The sequence below is a fragment of the Oryza sativa genome, chromosome 11 (genome assembly GCF_034140825.1).
Source record: "Oryza sativa Japonica Group chromosome 11, ASM3414082v1".
NCBI classification, from domain to species: domain Eukaryota; kingdom Viridiplantae; phylum Streptophyta; class Magnoliopsida; order Poales; family Poaceae; genus Oryza; species Oryza sativa.
The window spans coordinates 9,860,242-9,877,057 of NC_089045.1; the positions used below are offsets into that span (position 1 = coordinate 9,860,242).

Sequence of the window (16,816 nt, forward strand, 5' to 3'; positions counted from 1 at the left end):
CTCGCCGTCCACTCCATCCATCGCGTCACCATCCCTTCGCCGTCGCGTCGACGCGAACGGATAACGGCCGCCACCTCACCTTTCGTCACCCCTAACCCTAGGCTGAGTCATCCTCTTATCCGATCGCCCTTGCTTATCAGTTCGCTTGCTTCGTGAGGAAGAAGCTTAGCCGCTAAGCCGTGGCTGCATCTCTCCCTCTCTCTCGCGTTCCATCGCCACGCCGCATGACGTCGCCCGTGTCACTTCGCTCTGAGAGCCCTACCCTTGATTCCCGGCCGTAGTCATCGTCCACCCATGTTCCGCCGCCATATCCGCTCTCCGCGCGTCACCTCGTGTCGCGTCGCCGTCGTTTTAGCCGTCGAATCGCCACCAGTGCGTGACGCCACTCCGTCGCGTCGCCGTCACCTCCGCCCAGGAATCCGGCCGAGCAAGCTAGCCGGCTACCCCCGGTTTCCCGCGCCTAGACTTCCAGCTCGTCACCGCATCGCGCCAACCCGCCCTCGCCTATTAAAGGAGGCAAAACCTGAGCCCCATCTTCACCATTGCCATCACCATCTCCATCTCTCTCTCCTCTCCTATTCTCTCTCGTTCTCCTCTCTGTGCCGCCGATGGAGCTCTGCCGAAGTTCGCCGCCGCCTCCCCCGGCCGCCGGCTGCGGAGCCGCGCCTCGCCGCCGCGGCACCTTGCCGCCCTGAGCCGAGCAGGCGAGAGGAAGGAGGAAGAAGACCTCTAGCCGTTGACAGCCGGGCCCCACACCTCCCTCTCTCCCTCAAGCAGCTGACAGCCAGGCCCCACGCCCTTTTCTCTCTTTCAGTCGCTGACAGGTGGGCCCCCTCCCTTTGCTGTTAGCCTAGCGGAAAATTCCAACGGAATATTCTCTAGCCGTCCAATAAATAAAATTCTAGAGAAATCATTTATCCTTTGAAAATCCGTAGAAAATCAGCCGTAACTCCGTTTGACCCCGTTCAAGTTCCTAAATTTTTTCTAAAATTGAGATCTATGCAGTTGCACTATTGTTTCTCTGATTTGAGCTTGTTTTATTGCCTTTTCTTTATTAGTTTTATTTTCGCGTTGAGAGCCCGAGTACGAGGAAGCTCTGGACGCCACTTTCGAGGGAGAAGACCCGCACCCTGTGCAAGGCAAGCCTCTTTGATCACATTGCCCCTAAATTTGCAAAGATATGTTATTTGAAAAGTGCATTGCTTAGTATACACGATTAACATGTTTAGGCCTCAGATTATTTATATATACAACCGACGGACCAACCTAGTAGTCACACTCACATTGCGTAGGTTGTTGTTTCCATACCTTTGATAGCTCCAAAAATGTTTGTGCCGATATCGTTACACGATTACCGAGGTAGTTTCGCTTAGCCATGCTTACGTTGTTCGCCGTGTGGGAAACTTGGGTTATTCCAAATTACATGTTTAAAAATCCCGCACGTTGTACCGAGGAGTTGTGAAATAAAATGTGTTGTTAAAGTAGTGATGATGCGGAGTCATGCCTTTGTGGTTTGGCTACGTATTGTCGTTAAGGACCGATTCCTTTGGGAAATCCATCCAAACACGTTACAGTGCGACCACACGGGTATTTATGGGATGCCTCTAGCTAAGTAAATTTTTATCACATGGGAGTTGGTGTGCCAATGGTTGTGGAATGCCGAGGATGAGGAGACGAAGTGTTACACATTTATTGCCCATCATGGGTGTCTTTTTGCTCTATTGTGGCGTGATACCAGTAAGAGTAGGAGACATCCTCGGTATTTGCTGAGTGGATGACGGTTGTCATTGCCTGATACTCGGCTATGGATCTTAGCCCAACTAGGTGGCATGCGATTTTCATGGGTTAGCTTTGGAAAGGCCTTATCATGAACTTCCGTTACCGATGGGTAGACGGTGTAAGTTTCGTGTCGTGTGGGTAAAGCGTGTAACCTCTGCAGAGATTAATGAACTGTTCAAACAGCCGTGCCCGCGGTCAAGGGCGAGTGTAAGGTGTTTCTCATAGCGTAGATTTGTTTGACAAATATTTGTGAAGAAGTGGTTATTGGGAAGGGTAACGTTTCTAGAGTCCACCTGTGTGGCAGACGGCTAACCTTTGTGGTTAGGAATGGGTCTGTGTGACCTGGGGTGTCGTCCAACACCGAGGTGTTGTTAGGGTCATGATGGCGTTGATGTGCTGAGATAATTGTGTGAATTGTGTTATTGTGAAAGTGAAAAGAAACTAATAGAGGAAACAAATTAATTGTTGTTTGTTAATGTGACAAGTTGTTGCAAAGCAACTTGTGGAATGGGTTGAGGCTTGAGGCTCCTCCCGATAACCAAAACTTGACTCACTCACTAGGAGTTTTGTGAAATAAATCACTTTGCCAAAAAGGCAGCTTTCGCAAATAAAACCTTAGCCTCCTTGTTTAAGCCAAACATGTCATTCTTTCCCCTAGCTTGCTGAGTACGTTAAGTACTCACCCTTGCCCCTTATAATAATCTATAGAGTATGAAGATGAAGACGCCGACCCGACCGCCGAGGAGTATCTCCAGGAGCAAGCCGAGTATGAAGACTTCTAGATGTTTCGTGCCTAGCCCCAAACGTCGCCTGTGGAATAAGTTAGTTACCTAGGTTCTTTGCCTAGTGCATAGTTGCTTAGTCGTTTAGTTCTCCGCGCTGTTCGCTTCTGCGCCGTCACTTTTATGGTTTTATGCAATGTTGCATTGTTCATCTATGGGCCTATCCATGATGGCAACTTATGTAAGGACTATTACCCAGTGATGTAATAAAGCACTTTAATTTGATTCCACATTTATTTTGTGTGTACCAGCTAGTGTATCTTGGGACTGGTACTATATCACAGGTAATGCATAACACCCCGGTGTGAGTTAGCTATGTTTATTGCTAACGAATGTCAGGGCGGTACAGCCGCGCCCCCGAATTTCGATCACGGAGCCATCGCCGAACTTTACAGTACCCATGACACTAGTGTCGAGATCAGCAAACGCCGAACGTACGCCTGTCATGTGGTTTGTAGCCCCTGTGTCCAAAAACCAATCTCCTGCTCCCTCACCATCACCATCGTGATCCATGACCACCTTTTTCTCAGTGAGATGCACCTGTTGTGTTGTTCGATCAGAAGTCGCTTCCCCGGCAAGCAACATGCCCATCACTTGGGCCATGAGCAGAGTCGGCTCCTCCTCGGCTTGTGTCAGGTTCATCTCCACCTGACGTTGGTGTTGGTATTTCTTAACGACATTACAAGAAATATAATTTCCAGCAATGACGCAGAAATACTCCTGGTATATTATGGTTACAGAGTTCATCCGCAAGCGCACGGATATACCATTGTAGCATTTCACCCGAGAGTATTCCAAGGGTATCGTATTTATTTTATCCCGTAGGAAGATCATGTAGAGAGAACATTGACTAATAATTTATATATTACTTTGGATAATCATATTCTAAGTAGGGGTTAAGATAATCCAAGGGTAGAGTGACACACAAGCATTACTACTTATTCTCATAATATATCATGTAAGCTAAGTGGAAAGAAAAGACAAAGAGAATCTATTCCTATACTTCTAATATACATAGTATACATACATTCTAGTTAACCGATATACTAGCTAATACCCTCTATCCGATGCCCTCCTAGTACTTCAAGAAGCCTGTTGACGGTCGTTATCGATCAATTTCGACCGTCAATATTACTAAAATAGGAGAGAACTAGTGATGCTTGCAGCATAAGTATGTTAGAATAATAATATTCCATTAGTATTAGGTTTACTAACCTTTTGCAGAGAATGATCATAAAGTGGAGGAGAATCAACATCAACACAAACGATAAATCAATAGGACGATGTCGAGGACCAGACTTATGTATGAATGTGCCAAGAACTCAGAATTGACACGACAAACTGGGTCAAAATTCACAAGTCTGCGGAGAAAAACAACATAGGAGGCCGCGAGCCAAACCATGGGCTGGTTGGGTCGGCCCCAGGTTCGGCCCAACCAGGGGGTTCGGCCGAACCTCCCTCATCGCCGCTGGATCCAGAGTTTCTTCTGGACGGTGTGGATTAGCTCCCAATGACGGTTGGAGGGTATTTCCAACCATTCCAACTGTCACAACCGTCCTTGGGAGGCTATGTAAACCCCTCACCTTCTCACTTCACTCACACACCTCAAGCAATAGCTCTCTCATTTTTCTCATGTTTAGTTTAGTAGTATCTAGCTGGTGGAATAGAATTAGAATAGGAATCAGGAATCCGGAAGTGACATATTATTTCTTTTTAATATATGTCATCTACCAAATATAATCTAATGTATTACCAGAGGTTGTTTTAATCTTTTATCTCAATTATAAATCATTTGTAAATGGTTTAATTAATTTGGAATAGTCTTTTTCTTTAATAGGTTTAATTGGAATTAAATCTTGTAAAATTCATAACTAATTCATATGAAATCGGAATAAGGACGTTCAAGTCTCTAAATTCATCTAAAATCATGATCTACATGTTTGTTTACTTTGTATGTATTGTTTATTTGGAGTTTCTTAGTCTGTTTCCACGTTTTGCGTGTTAGCTTGTCGTTTCTGTCGTTTCGAAGGTTCGCATGTGCGTCAGGAGTATTCAAGAAGATTAATTGAAGACCGATTATTACAAGGCAAGTCACACAGATCCCAAACACAATTCCTTTGAGCATGTTGGTCCTATATTTAAATTCTCTATTTATTTCAACTGTGCATTTATTTTCGAATGTCACCGGGTGGTGTGAACTTATTCCTTTGTTATGGCCAATTTGCATTGATTACCCTATTTCTTGATTACCTCGGGTTATAATTTCACAGCTATTCGAATAGATTATACTCTGATCAGAGGTGTACATCTTTACCCACAAGACACATCTTCCTCATGTGCAACCACGTGCCACATACCACCACGGTATACAGACGGAAGACGTGACATAGTTTCCAACCCATCCTAGCCATAGACAAGAGTACCGACCCAATCCCACCTACGGCCGGAACCCCCGGGACAGGTAGGCAGGACTGAGCCCCTAGCAGCAGGACACCGGCCCTGTGCCATGACATCTCGACTACCGGGCCGCAGCTCGTGTAGCCTTCATTTGCCCTGGAGATGTCCATCGACCCCCGACTTCGTCCATCTCCATCCGTGTACTTTTGTTTATAACCAGACTGAGCCACAAACTAAGCCTTACCCACTAGACATGTGGAAGTACGGTAGTGCTTTGCAACAGAGGCCCGAAGACCGGTCCTTATATGGCCGAGGTGCTACTATCAAAACCATGCACCCCGAGCCTAGCCTAAAACCATTTTGGGGATTTTGAATAGAGGGGGCGGTGTGAATCCAATTCCACAATACTCCAACAATTCCAAAGTGTCCAGGTGATATGAATATTCCCAAAGTCTAGAGTTGAAAAACCACCTAAAGTTACCTAATTAAATAGCGAAGCATCTACCTAAAATCATACTAGTGGTACCATGAGTAGAGTGTCCACTAGTTGGGGTTTTGTTTAATCTAGGGTGAACAAGGTAATAATAACAATAACAATAATAAGGTCATAACAAAGGTAAATAGGCATGGCTAGATAAAACAGTGATAACGCGGGAATTTAAATAAAGCGATAATGCAATAATTTAAAGCAACATAATTTTATAAACTGGGATTCAATATGTTCAAAGATGATGTGACTTGCCTTGCTCGCTTTCCCAAACGCCGGCTTCAACTTCCACGAAGAGCGGATCTTCCGAGGCTGTAGCGTCTACACGACCAACGGAAAAGAAAAGGCTTTTACTCTAATAAACTCCATATAACAAGCAGAAACAAAGTACAAAAATGGGTTCTTGACTTCTTAAGGAAAAATTAGAGACTTGAACAGTCCAATTCCGAGTTCAAATGGCCAAGTTATGGCCATTTGAAGGTTATATGCTCTTTAAATGAATATTTGCGAATTTCTTCATTTAAATTTTAATTTAAAATGGATTTATTGCGTCAGCCGAGGGGAGGGGCGCGCGGACCGGGTCCACGGGGGTGGGGCCCACGCGGCAGCCCCACGGTCCACGGTGGACCGGGCGCACCCGGGCTCACACCGGCCGGCGCCGTGGGTCCCACGCGTCAGCCGCACCCGAGGGCGCGGGCGGCTGACAGCCGGGCCCCACACGGCAGCCGTGGGGCGCGCCCGAAGGCGGCCACGCCGGCACAGCCGACGGGAGGCGGCGCGCCCGCGCCCCTATGGTCGCCGGCGGCGGCCATAGGTATGGCGGAGCGGCGGCCTAGAGAGGGGAGGGAAGGGGGAAACGAATCGGCGGTCCACGGCTCACCCCGGGTCGACGGCGACGACGGGAACGGCGACCGGAGCGGAGGAAGGCGGCGGCGCGGCTCGGGTCGACGGGGACGGCGGCGTTCCGGCGGTCGGCGAGTGAAACGGAGGGGTGGACGAGGTCGGCGAGGATGCGGCGAAGCCGAAGGAGGCGGCGCCGAAGTGGGAGGTGGTCCAGGGCGACGACGGCGGCGGACCGGAGCTCGGCGGTGACGGCGGAGAGAGAGAGCGACGGCGCGAGCTCGATTCCGGCTGAGAGAGAGGGCAGCGTGTGGCGGAAACGGTGGAGGGAGGCACGGGGAGGGTTTATATAGGGTTGGGAGGGGGAGAGAGCGGTCGGACGAGGGGGAAACGGGCGCGGAAGATCCGGCCGCCATTGATGGCACCGGCGAGGTTAGGGGAGAGGTTTCCAAACGAATCCGAGGGAGAGAGGGAGGGAAAAATGGGGGGAAAGAGGGAGGGAATCACGGGGAATATTTCCCCCCACTTTATTGCGCGCGTGGACGGCGGGAGGCGGCGGGATTCGCGGCGGCGGCGGCGCTAGGGCACGGGCGAGGCGGCGGGAGCGGCGGGAGGAAGGGGATGACGGGTGGGCCCCACCCGTCAGCGAGGGTGGCGGGCGGGCCCGCCCGTCAGCGGCGCGCGCGCGGGGAGAGGCCGGATGGGCCGCGGGGGAAAGGAGAGAGAGGGAGAGAGATGGGCCGAGCCGGCCCAAGAGGGGGAGGGGGGGAAAGGACTTTTTAGGGTTTTTCTTTTTATAAAAATCATTTTAACTTTGTTTATTTCTTCTTAATTATTATTTGTGGTCTGAAAATTCCACTAAAATTTATTTAAGCATTTTAGGCTTTTAGAAAATATACAAAAATCCTCCAAGCCTTATTTGACTTTTAACTTAGCACATTTTAATTGTTGGAGGCTTTTACACGGATTTTAATTATTCTAGGCATAATTTCGAGGATGTATTTTAGAGTCATTTTGGGACGCGACAGGAGATGCGGGGGAGAGGGCGGCGACGTGGGCGCGAGGTGCGGGCGCGGGGCGCGGAAGGCGGAGGAGGTGGGCGCGGCGGTTCCGGTGGCGGCGGTTGGAGCTCCAGCTCCAACGGCTGGAGGTAGGAGACGATCGACAGGTGGGGCCCACCTGTCGGCGTCCCAGAGAGAGGAGGGAGGGGCGCATGGGCCGGCCCAACAGAGAGGAGGCCGAGCGCGGGAGGGTGTGGGCCGACGGCCCAAGAAGAAAAATGAAGGGGAGAAAAAAGAAAAAGGAAAAAGGAAAGGATTTTTCGTAGGATTAAATATTGCACTTGCTCATTTTTAATTGGTTAAAATTACTTTTAAGGCTCTGAAAATTCCACTAAAAATCTTGTTAATGTATTGTGACATGTGGAACCCAAGAAAAATCCCACAATGCCAATTCCAATTATTATTTACATTTATTAATTTAGGGATTCATCTCTAGGTTAATTTGAACCAATTTCTTCAGATGATTTATTTAACAAATTTTAAAGCAAGGAGGGAAACTTCAGGGCGTGACATCCTCTAATCATTTTCCTAAGACGTTCCTCCATATTTTCAGGCCTTGGTGGGTTTGGTAGCCTAAAGTGGTAGCGGTGGCTCAATATTGTTATATTGGCCATACCTAACATCCTGAGGGTATCCCCTATTAGGATCATTGTAAGCATTAGGTATATGTAGAGGAACTTGAGGATTAATAGTAGCTACAGGAGGATCATGTACATGAATATGAGATAAGAGACCGTTATTAGTCATAGGATCAACTTCCTGTATCGGTACGATTGCGCCAGTCTGACCGGCCCAGAGCCCGATCTGACCAGTGGCCAGAGGTGTGGTCGGACTGGCCGGTTGGCCGGTCTGACCGATATAGGTTTGTGCAGTCTGACCGGCCAGAGGATTGCTGGTCAGACCGTGAGGCAAAGCGGTTGGACCGGTGTGGAAACCGCTGGTCAGACCGGACGAAGGCACGGACAGACCAGTAGGGAATCTAGGGTTTTCCTCCCTGGTTGATTTCATGGTCGCCCCATCGGTTTTACTAAATACCTTGACTAGTACTTGCAACAAAATTAGGCAGCAAATCAGTCATATTGGAACCGAATTTGGAACTCATAAAAGCATTAATTTGCTTATCAAAATAAGAACTCATAGCATGCTCAAGTTTATTATTAAAAGTAGAATTAATAGATTCATCTATAGAACCGTGCATACCTCATCACCACTTACCTCATTGATGGTGATTTTCAGTGTAAAACTGGCTTCCGAACAACTCCTTGATGGGTCTTGATGAAGCATCCTATCAAAAACGCCTCTTGCGTCGCCTTGAGATGTTGTTCAATCTCCCGACATTGCTCCTCGTCCAAATCCTCCAATGAGATTGGCAGGACATTGGAAGGATCAATCTCCGGCTTGGTCATGATGAAGACGTCCCCAGCGGAGTCGCCAAAAATCGTATTGGTAACTTTCTTGACAAGTAGACAAGCACGATCGCAACACTTAAATACCTTGCGGTGATTTATAGAGTCGCCAACCACCCTAATCCAGCAAAAGCTAAAACAATATGGGTTTTGATAGATTAAAACGGCTAGTAGAGCCGATTTAGATAAAATGGTGGATAACTACCAGTCTTGTGGGCAAACAAGGTTTACGAGACAAACCTACAAAGGATTTCACAATCTCGCAGCGAAGGCGGACGATTTATGGCGCAAATCGACAAAGATGGATGAATTAAAGTATAGTTGTATGAAAAAGTAGAAGAATATTGAAAAAAGCGATTCGATTGATTGTGTGTTGGATAGATTACAATTGAACCGGCCTTATCTCTTAAATAGGGGTTGGTCTTGTCCTTTACAGGCCCTCCTCCACGTCCTACTCGGGTAGAAACCAAAAGAAATCCGAAACATAGCCTCGCGAGTAAAGAATCCCCAGACCCGACGAAACAGAGTCTTTATCAAACTCTGGCCACGTTCAGACCGGCCCAAACACGGTGGTTAGACTGGCCTGGCACATTTCCCAAATCTTAGCAATTTTCCCTATTTCGATCCTAGGTACCAAATTTTGGTGTGAACACATCCCAGCCGTTGATCTTCATTAAGTAACGTCATCCAACCAGTCTCACATTTCTTCGGAAACTCTGCAATTCCTGCCTGGTGCGTTTCTCCATTTCTTTCTCTGAACTTCCCATCTCTGACAACGGCCTCGCGTACGTGTGCCAACCCCAACTTCACTTCTGCCTGGTGCGTACTTCTATTGCCGTGGCAACAAGCAGCCGACGAGCATCGCGGGATGCCTTAGTGGTGCAAAAATATTTTTTGACCAAAGCACAGCCGTCTTTCTTGATCCCTACCATTCCAATTAATCAAAATACTAGCACTCCCTCCGTTTCGAAATATCTGACACCGTTAACTTTTTAGCACACATGTTTGACCGTTCGTCTTATTCAAAAACTTTTGTGAGATATGTAAAATTATATGCATACATAAAAATATATTTAACAATGAATCAAATAATAGGAAAAAAATTAATAATTACTTAAATTTTTTGAATAAGACGAATGGTCAAACATGTGATAAAAAGTCAATTGCGTCAAATATTTCGAAACGGAGGGAGTAATTAATTAACACTGCATATGCTTGCTCATGGATCTTAGGGTTTTTTTCTTTTGGCATTATTGGCCTTAGGGGTGAGGAAAAACGAGTCGACCGAATTATGTAGGCTTTTGTCTGTCTGTATATATAAACTCACGATCGAGAGGATGGCAAATGAATGCATTGTGAAATACTCCCTCCGTCCCATAATATAAGGGATTTTGAGTTTTTGTTTGTATTGTTTGAACACTCGTCTTATTCAAAAAATTTGTGTAAATATAAAAAACGAAAAGTTGTGCTTAAAGTACTTTAAATAATAAAGTAAGTAAAATAAATAAATAATAATTCCAAAAATTTTTTAATAATACGAGTGATCAAACAGTGTAAGCAAAAACTTAAAATCTCTTATATTATGCGACGGAGGGAGTAGTTGGTGGCAGTTCACCATGTGATAATCTATCTCCCAAGTGAAATTTTATAATGAAAGATTTATTGCAGTCCTAGTCTCCTAGAGGAGGTAATGAGAATGCCTTTTTCTTTTACCGTGAGGGAATGAGTATTGTATTGAGGTACTTAATTAAATAGAGATATTTTCTAGTTCAGTACTTTAGCTTTTATTTGTCTAATGATTATTTTTTTATTGCTACTAGGGCATACCATACTATTTGTAATTATAGTTAGCTATTGATAAATATAGTTTACACTTTACAACTATTTGTATTATTAATTGATAAAAGATATAGATATTGATTTATTGTTTTAGAAAAAATATTTAGATACATCTCTTGGTTGATCTGAGAGGTTCAGTATAAAGACTTTTTATATTTCAATAAATATCCGTTACCATATTCGCTACATTTTCATATTCGCTACATTTTCGTATTCGATAATAGTCGATTCCGTTTCCATATGCAGAGTTTTCAATTCCAATTAAAAACATGTGAAAACGAAAACGATAAAGATGGTTTTCGTCCGTTTTCATCGAACCGTTTTAATTTAGCAAGGTATTATCATGGTGGACGGAAATTCAGACTTGTGGAACCCATCCGCAAGCCTGAAATCTCATCTTACTAGTCATGAACTTAGTTGTGTTCGGAAGCCTATGTTCTCAACCCAAGCTGTACATACGGAAAACGGAGCAGTCCATTTACACGTGATTAATTAAATATTTATTTTTTTCTAAAAATAGATCAATATGTTTTTTTAAGCAACTTTCGTATAAAAACATTTTTAAAAAATGCACCGTTTTGCAGTTTGAAAAGCGTGTGTGTGAAAAACGAGAGTGGCGAGTTGGGAGAACATAAAAACGAGCTATGTTTAGTTCCACGCTAAAACTGGAAGTTTGAAGAAATTGGAATGATATGACGGAATGTTGAAAATTTGTGTATAGGAAAGTTTGATGTGACGAAAAAGTTAGAATCTAAACAGGGCTAGGCATTTGGATTGGCTCAAGCACCAAGGCATGGTGGAATCCCTAGGTCTGCCGCATGTCCTCGGAAATAAAAAAGAAAAAATCTGAAGTCCTCGTCAAGAAATATATCTAATTTAATGAATGTATAGGACATGGTGACCCCATTTTATTTTAGTATGAGACTGGAGTAGCTAAGTTGAAGTCAAAATGACTAATCAGGGTGTAGTAAATCGATCTCGACAAATGGAATCTTCTGTCTATTTGATCGTTGTCAATTTTTTACGACAATTTTTTTTCTTAATCACGTGGTCACCTTTATGTTTTTAGTTTTTAGACCTATGCAAAGATGAAATCAATGTTTAGCTAGGCACGGTGTTGATGTTGATCTGCCTTATGGAATCTTACATTGTTCAATGTTAGGCAATTTCTTTTGATACTAATAATTGCAATTTATTCAGAGGTATTACTTTCGTCTTTAAAATATAGGGAAATTTAAAGTTGGCTATAAATATTAATAAAGCTAGTGGAACTAAGAGAATCTTATGATCGGAAGTGAAAATTGGCCGGTTAAAAAACCGCCACTTATGACCTGTTCCCGACTAGCACCAATAAGGGATTCTGTATTAGTGTGGGTACCTACTATATATAAATATATATCCCAATGAAACACAATAAGATCTTGTTTGGTTTGGAGGGGATTGAAGAGAATTGAAGGAGATTGAAAGAGAATAATTTCACACCACAATAGATATGGAATAAATCCCCTCCAATCACTGGTGGAGAAACCATCTTTAGTCGGTCGGCTGAAATCCACAATAGTCCTGGTTCCATTAAAAACCGGGACTAAAGATCTTTAGTCCCGGTTCTAAAGATGTCAGGCTTTGTCAGGCCCCCTGGGATCTTTAGTCCCGGTTGGGGTTAAGATCCCCTTTATATATGTCTTCTTCCTCTTCCAGCCCGAGCAAGCTTCAAATTTTCTCCAAAAAAGAGGGGAGGTCATGCCAAAATTTCTTGTGAATTTTTTTTGTGATTATATACAAATCGGAGGTGTCTAAAAGGTTAGTAACTTTATCCTCCAATGTTTTTTTACAAGGTTGGATACTCGGACAAACCTTTTGTCCTTGCCAATGATGTAACGCAAGTTTTTTTACATGAAGGACATGTCTAGCAAAGGAAAGAAGAGCAAAGGGCCTGACGAACCAAAGCGCCACGTGGTTCTCCCAGGCAAAGGAAAAATCGTCGGAGTAGAGGACAAGACTGACGAGGATTACAATCAGTTTGATGGGCAACCCTCTTTCATGGTGACGATTGACCCTAACATCCACCTATCAAATGAAGACACCCCTTACTCACGTAGCGATCACAAGGAAGGAACAATAGTGAGGAGAAAGTACGTGCGGTCAACCGTCACCGCCGATGTATTGCCATAATTGTTGTGTACACGATGTAAACTATTTTTGATGTATTGAATATCCATATAAATCAATTGTTGTAAACTATTTTGGATGTATGATTATTATAATTTTTAATAAATTTAAATCATGCATACACTAGTTATATATGATAATTAGAATTTTTAAAAGTTTTAAATCATGCATATGTTTATTATATATGATTATTAGAATTTTTAGAAATTTTAAATCATTCATGTGGTATTTACATATGATTATTAGAATTTTTAACAATTTTAAATCATGCATGTAGTATTTACATATGATTATTAGAATTTTTAACAATTTTAAATCATGCATATGCTAGTTATATATGATTATTAGAATTTTTAATAATTTTAAATCATGCATGTGGTATTTACATATGATTATTAGAATTTTTAACAAATTTAAATCATGCATATGCTAGTTATATATGATTATTAGAATTTTTTATAATTTTAAATCATGCATGTGGTATTTACATATGATTATTAGAATTTTTAACAATTTTAAATCATGTATATGCTAATTATATATGATTATTAGAATTTTTAACAATTTTAAATCATTCGTGTGCTTATTATATATTATCCACTTAATTTACTATAGACAACAATATATTTTGAAGGTTTTGTCATTAATTTTGTGACTTTAAATCATTTTAATGCATTATTTACTATTTTAGAAACCCATATATAATGAAATTTAATATGCAGTGCTATTATCTTTAGTCCCGGTTCTTAACCCTAATCGGGTTAAAAAAGAATTTGAAAATAGCGGGAAAAGATCTTTAGTCCCGGTTGGTGATAACAACCGGGACTAAAGATATCTTTAGTCCCGGTTGTTGTCACGAACCGGGACTAAAGATCCCGGGGTATATATATGCCCGAGGCGCACTTGTCTTCTCCACCAATACTTAAAAGTTTTTCTCCGATCTCGACTGCATCACCTTCGCCGCCGCGCCTAGGGCATCCCTCGCTCCGACGCCGCCATCGTCTCGCTGTCGTCGTCATCACCGCTGACGCCGCCGCCGCCGCATTGGGGTGAGAGGCTCCGCGATCTCGATCTCGATCTCTCTCTCTATCTCTCCAAACCGGCCACCTTGCTCATCGTCGTCGTCCTCGCGCCACTCCTGACGCCGAAGCCGCCGCTGCCGCCACTCCCGACGCCGACGCCAACGCCACCGCACAACGTCACCGTCGCGCCTCGGCCGCTACGACGCGGCGTGGCGCCGACGCCACCGCCGCACCACGCCACTGATGCTGCGCCACGCCACTGTCGACGCCGATGCCAACGACGCGGCCGTCGTTGCGGCCGCCGCCACCGTGCAACGCCACCGCCGCCGTGCCACGCCGCCGCCTTTGCCGACGCCACCTTGGCCGACGCCGTGGCCGCCACTGCCGAACGCGAACGACATGTGAACGAACGGGAACGAAACGCGAACGAACGGGAACGAAACACGAATGAACGTGAATGAACCGCGAACGAATGGGAACGAAACGCGAACGAACGTGAATGAACTGCGAACGAACGCGAACGAAACGTGAACGAACGTGAAGTTACATGTCTCACAAATTAATCCATGAACCTAAACTTCTACTCCCCTCCGTCCTAGTTTAATCATGCAATGCACTAATCAAAATATGTTCCTTTGTGTTTAGACTAATATATTTTTTCCATGTTGCACAAAAGACGTCGTCGTCATCCCTCAAGCCGAGGTGGTAGCTAGCCCTATGAGGAATTTGCGTAGGCAAGTGATGTAAATATATGAGTATTAGAGTATTAATATATGATTATTAGAATTTTAATATAAGAGTATTAGAGTTTTAATATATGATTATTTAGACTTAGCATATATGATTATTAAAGTTTTAATATATGATTATTAGAGTATTAATATATGATTATTTAGACTTAGCATATATGATTATTAGAGTTTTAATATTAGAAACATAGACTTTGCATATATGATTATTAGACTCAGCATATATGATTATTAGAGTTTTCATATAAGATTATTGGTGTTTTAATATATGATTAATTATTAGACTTAGCATATATGATTATTCGACTTAGCATATATGATTATTAGAGTTTTCATATAAGATTATTAGAGTTTTAATATATGATTGATTATTAGACTTAGCATATATGATTATTCGACTTAGCATATATGGTTATTAGAGTTAGCATATATGAATATTAGACTTAGCATATATGATTATTAGACTTAGCATATATTAATATTTATCGTTTTAATATAAGATTATCAGAGTTAGCATAGATGATTATTGTAGTTTTAATATATGATTATTAGAGTTAGCATATATGAATATTAGACTTAGCATATATGATTATTAGACTTAGCATATATTAATATTAGACTTAGCATATATGATTATTAGACTTAGCATATATTAATATTTATCGTTTTAATATAAGATTATCAGAGTTAGCATATATCATTATTAGAGTATTAATATATGATTATCAGAGTTAGCATATATGATTATTTTAGTTTTAATATATCATTATTAGAGTTAGCAAATATGATTACAAGACTTAGCATATATGATTATTAGAGTTCTAATCAAATATTATATACGTAATTAACAAACGGCTGCAAATATTTCTTGTATGAACATATGGCTGATCGCGATGATGAACAGATACTATACGATACAATCGCAGAGGGAAGCAGCCAATACTGGAATGAAGAAGAGGGGAACGAGGATCCAAACCAGTACCTGAACAAGGAGGGGAACGTGGAGAGGGATGCAGAGGGGACTGAGGAGGGGAACGAGAAGGCGGAGGCTAGTGAAAATCAACCATCTGCTGGACAGAAGAGGGCACGCGAACAATGAGGTGCCACGAAGAAGATAGAGGGTCGGCACATCATAACTGAGGTGGACGAAGATGGCCGACCTAGTGCCCCGGCAAAGTAGCCAAGAATTTTGTACGACAGCGGTTGGGTTGTGAGGGATAAGGTGCCTGTCAGCAAGGTGTACTGGCGCAGAACAAGGGCACGGGGGGATTATGACAACTTTGTCCTGGAATCAGAGAAAGATATGCTGTGGACCACAATGCTCGATACGTTCATGCTCCCTGCGGGTACGGAGAACATAGCGAAACAGTGGACTCTTAAGAAAATAGCAAAACAGTTCCAGAGCTTCAAGGGACGTCTCTACAAGAAATACATCCTAAAGGGGCTAACTTCGACGTATTCCCGAAGCTAAGGGATCATTGGGACGAGTTCGTTGCTTACAAGACATGGCAACAAGGGCAAGCGATGATGGACAGAAACAAAGAAAATGCCGCCAAGAAGAAGTACCATCGCCACTTGGGGTCAAGCGGCTATACCGTCGCAATGCTGAAGTGGGAGGAGATGGAGGCCAGCTTGATTGAGACGGGTATCGAACCGGCCACCGCTAAATAGCCGGATCGATCGAAGTTCTGGTACTATGCTCACGGTGGAACGCTTAACCCCGTTGATGGCTCCCTGGTGTTCAGCAATCAGATACGCGAGGCTGCTAGTCGACTAACAGACACAGTGGAAGTCTCTTCTCAGGGCACGTTCCGACCCAACAGAGAGAAGGACGAGCTGTCACTCGCCCTGCAGACTCCCGAGCATCCTGGACGAATACGAGGGAACGACGTGGTTCCTTGGAAGATTGGATTCAAGGACATCCATACGTACAGGAGTCGGATGAGGAGCAAGAGAGATACCGAGGCGAAGATTGCAGATCTTGAGTACAGGGTATCGAGCTACGAGCTCAGCATGCAGGAGGAGGCGGCAAGAAAGGTGGATGAACGCATGGCCGCACATCGGTGCCAGGATCCCCAGCCGTACATTCCTCCTGTAATGGTCAGCCCCTCAGGCAATCGTAGCAGCTGCGCCTCAACGGAGCAGGTAGGATCACAGAGCATGGACGCCATGCAAACTCAGGACGAAACCACCTGCCCCGTTGATGAGATCACGCAGCGGACACCATGTGAGCTGCATATTCCCTTCAAGAACTTATCAATCAAGGTATGCCCGTAGTTTTATGT

The 16,816-nt window shown here is 43.8% G+C and overlaps 1 long non-coding RNA gene across 1 annotated transcript; it reads left to right on the plus strand.

The window, feature by feature from the left end:
• Positions 1-229: 229 nt before the first annotated feature.
• Positions 230-2,791, plus strand: LOC112936815 (uncharacterized). The gene is made up of 3 exons (XR_010737871.1): positions 230-824; positions 1,059-1,139; positions 2,488-2,791. It is a non-coding gene; the product is annotated as an uncharacterized lncRNA (long non-coding RNA).
• Positions 2,792-16,816: the final 14,025 nt, after the last annotated feature.